Source organism: Hemitrygon akajei, chromosome 8, assembly GCF_048418815.1.
Source record: "Hemitrygon akajei chromosome 8, sHemAka1.3, whole genome shotgun sequence".
Taxonomy (NCBI): Eukaryota; Metazoa; Chordata; class Chondrichthyes; order Myliobatiformes; family Dasyatidae; genus Hemitrygon; species Hemitrygon akajei.
The window spans coordinates 74,814,146-74,826,564 of NC_133131.1; the positions used below are offsets into that span (position 1 = coordinate 74,814,146).

The 12,419-nt window shown below is 48.0% G+C and overlaps 1 protein-coding gene across 1 annotated transcript in view; it reads right to left on the reverse strand.

Moving 5' to 3' along the window:
- The window catches only part of LOC140732511 (AP-4 complex subunit beta-1-like), an 870,212-nt gene that overhangs the window by 93,143 nt on the left and 764,650 nt on the right, over nucleotides 1–12,419 (reverse strand).

The following is a 12,419-nucleotide window of genomic DNA, read 5'->3' on the forward strand; positions in this document are numbered from 1 at the left end:
CTCCCCTCTCACAGTGAAATGGAGACACCCCCTTTCTCCCTTATCAGGGGCAGAGAGAGCCTGTGGTGTGTTGAATACCGGGTGGACAAGTCATCTTTGGTGTACTGCAAGCCGATGTCTTTGCTGTTGCTTTGCTCACGTTTGAGGGCTCGGTGGCGGGTGCCGATGCGGGGGGGATTGTTGCTTGCTGCTGCTTACCAGCGGGAGGGAGGGGAACTCGGGGTGACTTTGGGTTTCTAATGTTTGACTGTCATTCACTCTTTGAGGGGCTCCTCTGTTTTCATGGATGGTTGTGAAGAAAAAGCATTTCAGGATGTACATTTTATATGTTTCTCTGACATTAAATGTACCTTTGAAACATTTGATATAGAGGGGTGGAGGAGATAGTGAAGGGGAAAGAGGGTGGGAGGGGAAGGGAGAAGAGAGGAAAGGGGAGAGAAGGGGAAAGAGGTGGAGGAGAGAGTGAAGGTGAAAAGAGCATGAGGGAGAGAGGGAGGTGGAGGGATCGGCAGCAGGTAGGGGTGGGGTTAGGGTAGAAAGGGAGGAGAGAGTTGGGGAGTGGGCAGAGAGAGGAAAAAGTGGGGGAGAGTGGAGAAGAGAGGGGTGGAGGAGAGATGGAGGGGAGAGAGCGGGGTGAGAGAGGGGCGAGAAAGAGGAGCAGAGGGGGCAGAGAAAGGAGGAAGAGAGTGGAGAGAGAATGAGGCATAGAGTTGAGGGAGAGAGAGGGGAGGGGAGATGGGGAGGTCGAGAGAGGGAGAGAGAGAGTTTTGGTGGAAAGATAGAGAGGAAGGGTAGATGGGGTATAGAGTGAGGGGAGAGAGGGTGAAGAGAGTGTGGGAGGGGGCAGCAATGTGCAGAGAGAGACGCAGCAAGAAATGGAGGAGAGAGGAAGAAAGAGTGAGAGGGAGAGAGGGGTGGAGAGTTTGAGGGACAGGGGAAGAGGGGGGAGAGATGAGGAGAGGAAGGAGAGAGGAGAAAGAGGGGATGGGAGAGGGTGGAGTGAAAGAGAGGGGAAGGGGAGAGAGGCAGTGAGAGAAGGGAGAGTGAAGGAGAGGGGAGAGCATGTGGAGGGGGCGAGAGGGGGATGGTGTGAGGGGAGAGAAAGGGGGGAGAGACAGGGGAAAGGGAGAGAGAGGGAAAAGGGAACCAGAGAAAGTGAGGAGAGAGAGTTAGAGGAGCGAGGGAGGGGGAAGAGAGCCAGTAGGTGAATAGATTGGAGAGGAAGGGGGAGAGAGAGAGAGAGGAGGTTGGGAGTTGGGGGTACAGAGGAAGAGAGGAGGAGAGGAAGGAGAGAAGGGAGAGTGGGAATGGGAGAGGGTGGGGAGAGGGAGAGGAGGCAAGGGAGGGGAATATAAAGGGTGGAGGAGAGAGTAAAGGGGAAGATAGCAGGAGGGGAAGCAGGGAGAGAGAGAGGGGTGGGGTAGGGGGTGGTGGAGAAAGGGGGAGAGATCGAGAGGGGGAGAGGGGTGGAGGGGGAAGGGGAGAGAGTGGGACAGAGAGAGGGGGAGAGCACGGTTCTGGGAGAAAGGGGAGAGAGGGAAAGAGGTAGCAAAGAGGTGAGAGAGAGGCATTTTTGTCAGTTATTGGAGGGGAGACAGGGGAGAGGGAGAGAGGGGAAAAGGGGAAAATTGAGAGGAGTTAGGGGAAGGGAGGAGGGGGGAGCTGGATAAAGCGGGGAGGGGGAAGAGAGGGAGAAAGGGGAATAGAGAGGGGTGAAAGGGGAGAGAGGAGGTGGAGTGTTGGGTGGACAGTGGAAAAAACGGGGAAATGGTGGAGAGAGAGGATGGGGGGCATCAGGAGGTGAGAGGTGTCAGAGAGGGGGGGAGAGGGGGGGAGAGGGGGGGAGAGGGGGGGAGAGGGGGGGAGAGGGGGGGAGAGGGGGGGAGAGGGGGGGAGAGGGGGGGAGAGGGGGGGAGAGGGGGGGAGAGGGGGGGAGAGGGGGGGAGAGGGGGGGAGAGGGGGGAACAGGAGGGTTTGTGAGGGGAGCCAGGGAAAGTGGAGTGATAGGGGTAGAGATAGAAGGGGAGAGGGGGCGAGAGCGGAATAGCGGAAAGAGAGAGGGGAGAGAGGGGGACAGAGTGGAAAAGAGGGGTGGAGAGTGAAAGGGGGAGAGGTGGAGAGAGAGGGGGAGAGGGGTGGAGGGGGAAGGGGAGAGAGTGGGACAGAGAGAGGGGGAGAGCACGGTTCTGGGAGAAAGGGGAGAGAGGGAAAGAGGTAGCAAAGAGGTGAGAGAGAGGCATTTTTGTCAGTTATTGGAGGGGAGACAGGGGAGAGGGAGAGAGAGGGGAAAAGGGGAAAATTGAGAGGAGTTAGGGGAAGGGAGGAGGGGGAGCTGGATAAAGCGGGGAGGGGGAAGAGAGGGAGAAAGGGGAATAGAGAGGGGTGAAAGGGGAGAGAGGAGGTGGAGTGTTGGGTGGACAGTGGAAAAAACGGGGAAATGGTGGAGAGAGAGGATGGGGGGCATCAGGAGGTGAGAGGTGTCAGAGAGGGGGGGAGAGGGGGGGGAGAGGGGGGGAGAGGGGGGGAGAGGGGGGGAGAGGGGGGGGAGAGGGGGGGAGAGGGGGGGAGAGGGGGGGAGAGGGGGGGGAGAGGGGGGGAGAGGGGGGGGAGAGGGGGGGAGAGGGGGGGAGAGGGGGGGAGAGGGGGGAACAGGAGGGTTTGTGAGGGGAGCCAGGGAAAGTGGAGTGATAGGGGTAGAGATAGAAGGGGAGAGGGGGCGAGAGCGGAATAGCGGAAAGAGAGAGGGGAGAGAGGGGGACAGAGTGGAAAAGAGGGGTGGAGAGTGAAAGGGGGAGAGGTGGAGAGAGAGGGGGAGAGAGGGGTGAGAAAGTAGAAGAAAGGGTGATAGAGAGGAGTGAGGGGAGGGTGGAGGCAAAAGGGGGAAGAGAGGAGATAGAAGGGCTGAGAGAGCTTGAGTGAGAGAAGGGGAGAGGGCAGAGGGGAGGGAGGGGGAAAGTAGGAAGAGAGGAGGGTAAGAGGGCAGAGAGAGGGGTAGAGCAGAGGTAGGGGGGAGAGGGGGGAGAGGGGGGAGAGGGGGGAGAGGGGGGAGAGGGGGGAGAGGGGGGAGAGGGGGGAGAGGGGGGAGAGGGGGGAGAGGGGGGAGAGGGGGGGAGAGGGGGGAGAGGGGGGAGAGGGGGGAGAGGGGGGAGAGGGTTCGAGATATGAAGTGTGAGAGGGTTCGAGATAGGAAGTGTGAGAGGGTTCGAGATAGGAAGTGTGAGAGAGAGAGAGAGAGAGAGAGAGAGATGGGGGAGAGAGAGATAGGGGAGAGAGCAGGGTAGAAAGCTGGAGTGGCTCGGGGCAGAGGGAGAGAGGACATGGTAGCGGGGGAAGAGAGGTAGGAGAAAAGGGTTGAGAGGGAGTTGGGAAGAAAGAGGGAGTGTAGTAGAGAGTGATGGGGAAAGAGAGAGGGAAGGAGGGGAACAGGGAGGGGCTGAGAAAGGGATAGTGAGGGAGGGGAGAGAGGGTACAGAGGGAGAGGGGAGAGTTTGGGTGGGGGTGGAGAGAGGGGGAGAGAGGGGTTAGAGAGGGACTGAGAGGATACAGTGAGTGGGTAGAATGGGGAGAGGGAGGGGGGTGACGGGAGAGAGATGCAGGGGAGGTGGGGGAAGAGCAGGTGGTAGAGCGGGCGAGAGGGTTAAGAGAGATGGATAGAGGGGGTGAGAGGGGGAAGAGAGGCATTTTATTGTAACATTTATTGAAGGTTGGAAGGAGCCATCGCTGAGCAGAGGGGGAGAGGGAGAGAAGGGGAAGATAGAGGGGAAGAGAGAGTGGTGAAGAGGGGCAGGCAGATGGGGAGGTGACTGCTGGTGTAAACCGTACTCTTGCAAATCACCATCTGTGAAAGAGAGTGATACACTTCCTATGTAGGAAAACTGAGAATATTACCCTCTCAATATTTTGCTTGTATATTTCCAATTTTCCAATAATAGTGGACACTGCACTTATTGCCAGAATTAAACTGAAATTTTCACTCCGCAATTTAATATTTAGAATGTTCATTTGGTCGTACAGATCGGCTAGGGATGCCACATCTCCATGTGGAAGTTCAGTCTTGTTTCTTAAGTTCTTGTTGTCTTTGAGCAAACATTCAAACGTTGTCAAAATATCAAAAAAAAAATTTAAGCAGCAGCCTGTTGGGAGCCAACACACTTCAGTGTGAAGAAGCAAGTATTCAAACTTCATCGTTACCTCGGCATTATTGGCAAAATATTCGGCTGTTTAATGGATCAGATTTAATTTTGTTGATAGCAGATTACAAGAATCATGCTTGAAAAATCCTGTTGGCTGAGGTTTTTGTCTGCAAGATCTTGACGACAAATTCCATGATGGATTGCAAACAGACTTGGAATTTCTTTTTTCATAAATGCCACTAAACCAGCATAGTGACCAGTCATATATGGTGCTCCATCTGTGCACAAGAAATCATGTTCCTAATCGGCATACTTCTATCCTTAACATTCATTTTGATCTCATCATAGATTGACTCTCTGTTGATATTTGTTTATAACCTTTTACGAAAGAGAATCTCTTCATAAACTTTTCCATTGTTGATAAATTGTATATATGCCATCAGCCTCATTGTCTCGCACAGTTGACTCATCCTGTTGTATCCCAAATTCTGATTTTTGTAGCCTTGTGCATAGTTGATACTCAATGTCTTGACTCATTTCATCAATATGATGAACTACAAAGTTATTACTCAGAAGAACTAAATTTAAAATACTAGTATCCATTTTGAGAACAGTGGTGAGCACTTCTGATACAGCAGTCATTGTGACTCTTTCAACTATTGTATGAGATTCTCCACACATCGCTATCATTTTAGAAATAGTATAAGAAGCAATGAAAACACTATCAAGGTCATTTTTAGCTTTCTTAGCAAATGACTAAAGTATGTTTATGCTTTACAAATGCTTGTTTAATCTTCTGGAACTGAGTAATACCATAAGTAGCCTTTTCAGGGTGTCTTTTATGGAAGTTCCTGCAATCTTGATGGTTTCATTACTTCATTAGATGGGCTCTTCCTAAGGGCCAGACAGGTTGTGTATGGTGTATTGATAAATAAAGGCAGTGGTGTTTCCAGGGGCAAATGTCTAATACCAGATGGCATGCACTGAAGGTGAGAGGGGGTAGGATGTGAGGGGCAAGTATTTTACTCAGAGAGTGGTGGATGCCTGGAATGCGCTGCCTGGTATGTTAGTAGAACCAAATCTATTAGAGGCTTTTAAGAGGTGTTTAGATAGACACATGCATAAGAAGAAGATGGTGGGATATGGGAGTTGTGTAGTAAGAGGGATTAGTTTTTTGGGGATTTTTGATTTACTTTTTAGCTGGTTCATTATGGGCTGAAGGGCCTTTTCCTATGCTGTACTGTGCTATGTTGCATTTTGTTTGCAAAAGACAGAAGTAATTTCTCTGGTGTGAAATCCCCACAATTTTCATTCATTTTGGAGAGCTGTATTCATCAGTAAAAATGGCTTCCAAGAGAAAGTATGTTTGGTTTACCCAGTGCGTGGGCAGTGGAATATTCACTTGCAGACAGCAGTAATCCTGCATTCTTTCCATACCAATCCATCTGATGCGGTTATGAGGATAGAAAAACTGCAGATTTGTAGATCCTGGAGATACGTGCTAGGCAATCTCATTCCGTCTGTGCTACTCGTGACCATTGAACTGACCATCTATATAACAAAATTAACTTGTGCTCTAGATTTATTACCAAGTAAATCTAGTCATGGGATGAAACAAAGTAATATAGAGGAAGGCAAAAAGACACTTAGAATCTCTATGTATAAAGGCAAAACTTGGTGTAGTGCAGGCATAAATAGTCGTGATGGAACATGATGTTGTAGATGATGACAGCACAGGCTCTCAGTGAAGAGAACTGTGCTCGACATGGTCATGGATGAAAATTTAACATTCCTGGATACATGGTGTTTAGAAAAGATTGCGAAGGGGAAAAGATTGCAAATTGGCAAGTAACACATTGACAGAGGGAGATGATAAGGTAGGGGAGAAGGGGGAGTGGGAGAGGGTGTAGTGGAGGAGATGCAGAGAGATGAGAAAAGGGAGATGGGAATAGGAACAGGGGAAGATGGAGAACTGGAGGAAAAAAAAGGGAGGGAAAGAGGGTGAGGGGTGTTTCTCTGTGTCGTTGTGAGAGTTAATATGTTACTGTGGCATGACAAGCCAGAGAGAAAAAACTGCTTCAGTCTTGTGATTTCAGCAGCCACTTTCCTAAAAGCGAAGTGATTCTGCCAGCAGTAGACAGGACAAAAGTAGACCAGGGAAGTTGTCCTTCCTCTTCCAGTTGGAAGCCTAGAGCCACAGCAACTGCAGCCTGACTGGGTAGCGTGTCTCAGCAATGAGCAAAACGAGACTTCAAAGCATTGTATAAACTATCCTGTACTGTGGCAATTGGTTATCAAGTGCCTGTTTCACCTGAAAGGGTCATGTGTGGAATGAGGAAATGCCATGAAAAGGGGAGTATTTGGTGCACAGCAAAAAAACAGACTAAGATTTGCAGGGAGGTGGTCATTTTGGAATGCATTTGGAAGGGAAGATGAAAGAAAGCTCTATCTAGTGGTGAATCGTAATGATAAAAAGCAAGTACCAGCTTCAAAATGCTTCCATTAAATACCTACATTGTATTGCATGACCACACAAAGTTTTTTATTGATATTTAAAAGCAAACTTTGTGGGAAGCTAGTGCAGGGCCCTGGAAGAGGTATTTTAAATCTCCTTACCACAGGTGAGGTGACGGGTGACTGTAAAATGCTTAATGTTATTTAGGAAAGTTTCTAAAGGTAAGCTGAGAAAATTTAGGCAGTGAGGTTGGAGTCAGTTGTGGATAAATTATTGGAAGATATTGCATTTGAGGAGGTTACCTGGAAAGATGATGAAGGACATACAGTGCATATTTTGTCTACATGGGTGGTTGATCAAGAGGGCTCAGTTTCTTGGCATGAAGTAGAAAATTCAACATTGGCTTTGTGGAAGAAAGCAGAGTGTGGTAGTAGATGGTTGCTTCTCTGAGTGGAGGCCTGTGACTGGTGGAGTGCCACAGGGATCGGTGCTGGATCCTTTGTTGTTGGTCACCTATATCAATGATTTGAATAATTGGTCAATTGGATCAGCAAATTTGCAGATGACACCAAGATATAGTGGACAGCAAGGAAGCTTGCAGCAGGATCTGGACCAGCTGGAAAAATAGGCTGAAAAATGGCAAAAGGAGTTTAATGCAGGCAAGTGTGAGATGTTACACTTTGGAAGAACAACCCGGATAGGTGTTACACAGTGAGCCATAGGTCACTGAGGTGAGGGGTAGAACGAAGGAACCTGGAAATACAGATCCATAATTCCTTGAAAGTGGCATCACAGGTAAATAGGGTTGTAAAGAGAGCTTTGGCACATTAGCCTTCTTAAATTGGAGTATTGAGTACAGGAGTTGAAATGTTATGTCAATGTTGTATAGGATGTTGTTGAGGCCAGAGTTGGAGTATTGTGTGTAGTTGCGGTCTCCTACCTACAGGAAAGATACCGATAACACTGAAAAAGTAGAGAGAACATTTACAAGGATATTGCTGAGGCTTGAGATTCAGAGTTATCGGACAAGCTTGAATAAGTTGGTACTTTATTCTTTGCAACACAGGAAAATCAGGGGAAGTTTGATAGAGGTGTAGTCAGTTCTGAGGGGTACAGATAGGGTAAATGCAAGCAGGCTTTCTCCACTGAGGATGGATGAGGCTAGAACCAGAGCTCATCAGTTAAAATGAAAGATGAAATATTTAAGGGGAACAGCTTCTCTCAGAGGGTGGTGCAGGCTTTCAGCAGAAGTGGTGGATGTGACTTTGATTGGAACATGTAATAGAAGTAATAATGGGATGGTCAAAAATCTTCCTTATCTCTGCAATGAAGGTGGGGAAGGAAGAGCAGGTCTCTGGATGATTGTCCCAAATCGCGGTGGCCCAAGCTAAGGCATTTCCTCACAACAACCCCATAACGTAAGCTATTTTTGCTCGGTCAGTGGCATATGTGGATGGCTGCTGCTCGAATACCAAGGAGCATTGCAGAAGAAAAGCCTGACACTTCCCCAGATCTCCCGCATAGGGTTCTGGTTCGGGCGTCGCCACTATAGGCTGTCTGGGTCAGTCAGACAGAGCTCCCAGGGTCAACGGGGTAAGACGGACGGACACTCAGTCGACATGTTCACTGACCTTCTTTATGTGTACTGACAGGGAGCGGAGGTTCTCCATGACATCCCGAAGCAGCTGATCGTGCAGGCCCAGCAGGGAGCCCTGGCTGGCGAGGGCTTGTTGCAGGGGATTCGTGTCTGCTGGGTTCATGTTGGCCAGTTCGTTCTGTTGCAAGGACATGGCTGTGGAACAAACCCCATTGCTGAACACGGGCGCCGAGGCCGAGGAGGGAGATGCTGCCATCATAGCAAGTGTGGGAAGGGTTCCAAGGGGTGTTTTACCAGGAGTCTTGGTCTTAGTAGATAATTCAGGAACAAGGATTGACTTAGAACTGATAGTCCTAAACACCATGGAGTGAGGTTACTCGTACATGAGTCAACCAACAAACTGGCACCTTTTAGTAGTGGTCACAGGACTCTTATACTCCTCTGGTTGATGGAATGCATGTGTTTGTAATTATTGGAACCCAGGAATAGATTGGGAACTAAACGAGGTGTTAAAGGCCCATTTGTAATTATTCGAACCCAGGAATAGATTGGGAACTAAACGAGGTGTTAAAGGCCCAATTCCTGAGTCAGACAGCCAGGTGCCAGAAGGGACCATGGCATCACCTCCTGGAAACTAATCACTGTATTTATAGACTAATGTTGGTTCTTCAACATGTACTGTATATATTATTGATATATTTCTTCATATGGGACTCAGCAAATGTGACATGACCATATGGGGTAGTTGGCCAAGTATATGGGAAGATAATTTTATACAGGGGACCGAGATTGATCTTGGAGTAGGTTAGAGGGTTAGCTTGATATTGTGGGCTGAAGGGCCTGTACTGTACTGTTCAATGTTCTACAATGGAGCACACCAAGACAGATGAGACAAAGAACACAAGAGAACAGGAGGAATAGTACACCAGGTCACTCAGACCTACCCCACCATTCTCTACGACCATGCCTGATCTTGGCTGTCCTCAACTCTTGTGGGATTTCCCCATAATGCTCCACTGGCAAACTCTTGCTCAGTTTTACCAATGTATCTAAAAGATATCTGCCTGGAAATTTTATTATTCCACCTGATCTCCCTTGCACAAATACTTGGATTACGATTGATTAAATTAAGATCTGTTACATCTGCAGCTCCAGTTTCCATGTGGCTGTTCAACCACACTTTCTCCCAACTCTTTGTAATTTAAAAACAACTCACCTTTCCGGTTTTAATCAAGGGTGTTTGACCTAAAACAAATTGTTTCTCGTTCCACAGATGCTGCCTGTCCTGCTAATTCCAGCATTTTCTGTTTTTATTTCAGATATCCAGCATCTGCAGTATTTTTATGATTTTCAACATTTTTGGGTATCGATTTGAAAACTCAATTTGCTTGAAAGTGGTAGCAAGAGAAAAGAAACCCAGTTTAAATTGTAAAATGCTGGTTAAGATTCTACTGCATAAGAAGCCCTGCTGTTATAACTTAGGAATGTTGTGTCAGCCAATCAGGATGGTGGGATCTGGAGAAAGTTCTGGAGAGAGCAGGGTGGAGAGAGATTTGTGTCAGACAGTGGTCTGGTTCGGGGTCTTTTTGGCAGGAGCAGCGGAGTGCGATAGAAGGGAAGATGCTGCAAAATGCTGTGGGAAGGAGAGACCCCGTTCCAGGAAGAGCTTTGTGCAGTTGAATGGCTCCAAGAGGAGCAATACAAGAGTGAGAGGGAGAGAGTGAGAGTGAAAGTGTGAAAAGTGAGAGAGTGAGTGAGAGAGTGCGAGTGCAAGAGAGAGATTGGTTGTTCTCAATGGACTTCGGACTGTGGCAGGTGCTTTCACACAGTCCCTGGGTTCGGTACCAGAATGATTATACCCAGCTTTGGAACAGATGAGCTCCAACGGTCATGTGCACATTTAGACTGGTTTAATTGTAACGGGCCCTTTTATTTTTTCATTTTCTTTTAATGACTTTTATAAAGCTGAAATTTGGAAATATACTTTCTTTATAATTTTATGTGATGTACAATCTGTCATTTCTGGGCGACTGACAATTATGTATGGGCAGTCTTCACACAGCATTTGCACAAATCGAGGTTTCTTTAATTGGAACATCATGATGTTCCTGTTTGTTTGACTGAAGTCATGCTGACCCTAGATGTACATTGTTTATGAAAGGTGGCCTTCTCCCCGTTGAGTCACGTGGCTGTTAGCAGAGCTGGTTAACGAGCCGAGTTTCTATATGAGCCCAGTTGGAGGGTTACAGGAGCTAAAGCAACATTCAGCATTTTCTAAAAATGTTAAACACGAGAAATTCTGTAGACGCTGGAAATCCAAAGCAACACACACAAAATATTAGAGGAACTCAGCAGGCCAGGCAGCACCTATGGAAATCCATGGGTTTGGAGCAAGAAGGGAGAGTGAGGAGGTGTTAGAGAGAAGTTACAGGCAGGTGGTCACACCGGGGCTGCGGGAGACAGACAAGTGGGTCACAGTCTGGAAGGGGAAGGGAAAGAGTCAGGTACTATAGAGTACCCCTGTGGCTGTACCCCTTGACAATAAGTACTACTGTTGGGGAGTGGGGGGGAAACAGCCTACCTGGGGTAAGTTGCAGTGTCCGTGCCTCTGGCATAGAGTCTAGCCCCTGTGGCTCAGAAGGGTAGGGAAGGGAAGAGGAAGGCAGCAGTGATAGGGGATTCCTATAGCTAGGGGGTCAGACAGGCGATTCTGTGGACGCAGGAAAGAAACTCGGATGGTAATTTGCCTCCCAGGTGCCCGGGTCTGGGACATTTGGATCATGTCCAAGATATCCTGCGGTAGGAGGGAGAACAGCCAGAGGTCGTGGTACATATTGGTACCAATGATATAGGTAGAAAAAGGGAAGAGGTCCTGAAAAAAGACTACAGGGAGTTAGGAAGGAAGTTGAGAAGCAGCACCGTAAAGGTAGTATTCTCAGGATTACTGCCTGTGCCATGCAACAGTGAGAATAGGAATAGGATGAGCTAGAGGATAAATGCATGGCTGAGGGATTGGAGCAGGGGACAGGAATTCAGATTTCTGGATCATTGGGACCTCTTTTGGGGCAGGTAGGTGTAACCTGTACAAAAAGGACAGGTTGCACTTGAATCCCAGGGGAACCAAAATGCTGGTGGGGAGGTTTGCTCAGGCTATTTGTGAGAGTTTAAACTAGAATTATTGGGGAGTGGGAACCGAACTGAAGAGACTGTGGAAGAGGAAGTTAGCTCACAAATAGAGAAAGCTTGTAGACAGTGCGAGAGGGAGAATAGGCAGGTGATAGAGAAGGGACGTGTTCAGACCAAAGGCTTGAGAAGTTTCTATTTTAATGCAAGGAGTGTTGTGAACAAAGTGGATGAGCTCAGAGCATGGATCGGTACTTGGACATATGATCTGGTGGCCATTACAGAGACTTGGATGGCTTAGGGACAGAACTGGTTACTTCAAGTGCCTGGTTTTTAGATGTATCAGAAAGGACGTTGGGAGGCAAAAGAGGTGGGAGCGTGGCTCTGTTGATCTGAGATGGTGTCACAGCTGCAGAAAACGTGGATGCCATGGAGGGGTTGTCTACAGAGTCTCTGTGGGTGGAGGTTAGGGAACAGGAAGAGGTCAATAATTTTACTGGGTGTTTTTATAGGCTGCCCAATAGTAACAGCGATATCAAGGAGCAGATAGGGAAACAGATCCTGGAAAGGTGAGACAATAAGAGTTGGCGTGATGGGAGATTTTAATTTCCCAAATATCGATTGGCATCTCCATAGAGTGAGGGGTTTAGATGGGGTGGAGTTTGTTAGGTGTGTTCAGGAAGGTTTCTTGACACAGTACGTAGACAAGCCCACAAGAGGAGAGGCTGTACTGTACTGGATTTGGTATTGGGAAATGAACCTGGTCAGGTGTCAGATCTCTCAGTGGGAGAGCATTTTGGAGATCATGATCATAATTCTATCTCCTTTACAATAGCATTGGAGAGAGATAGGAACAGACAAGTTAGAAAAGCGTTTAATTGGAGTAAGGGGAATTATGAGGCTATCAGGCAGAAAATTGGAGGCTGAAATGGAAAACAAATGTTCTCAGGGAAAAATATGGAAGAAATGAGGCAAATGTTCAGGGGATATTTGTGTGCAGTTCTGTATAGGTACGTTCCAATGAGACAGGGAAGTTATGGTAGGGTACAGGAACAATGCTGTACAAAAGCTGTAATAAATCTAGTCAAGAAGTAAAGTTTACAAAAGGTTC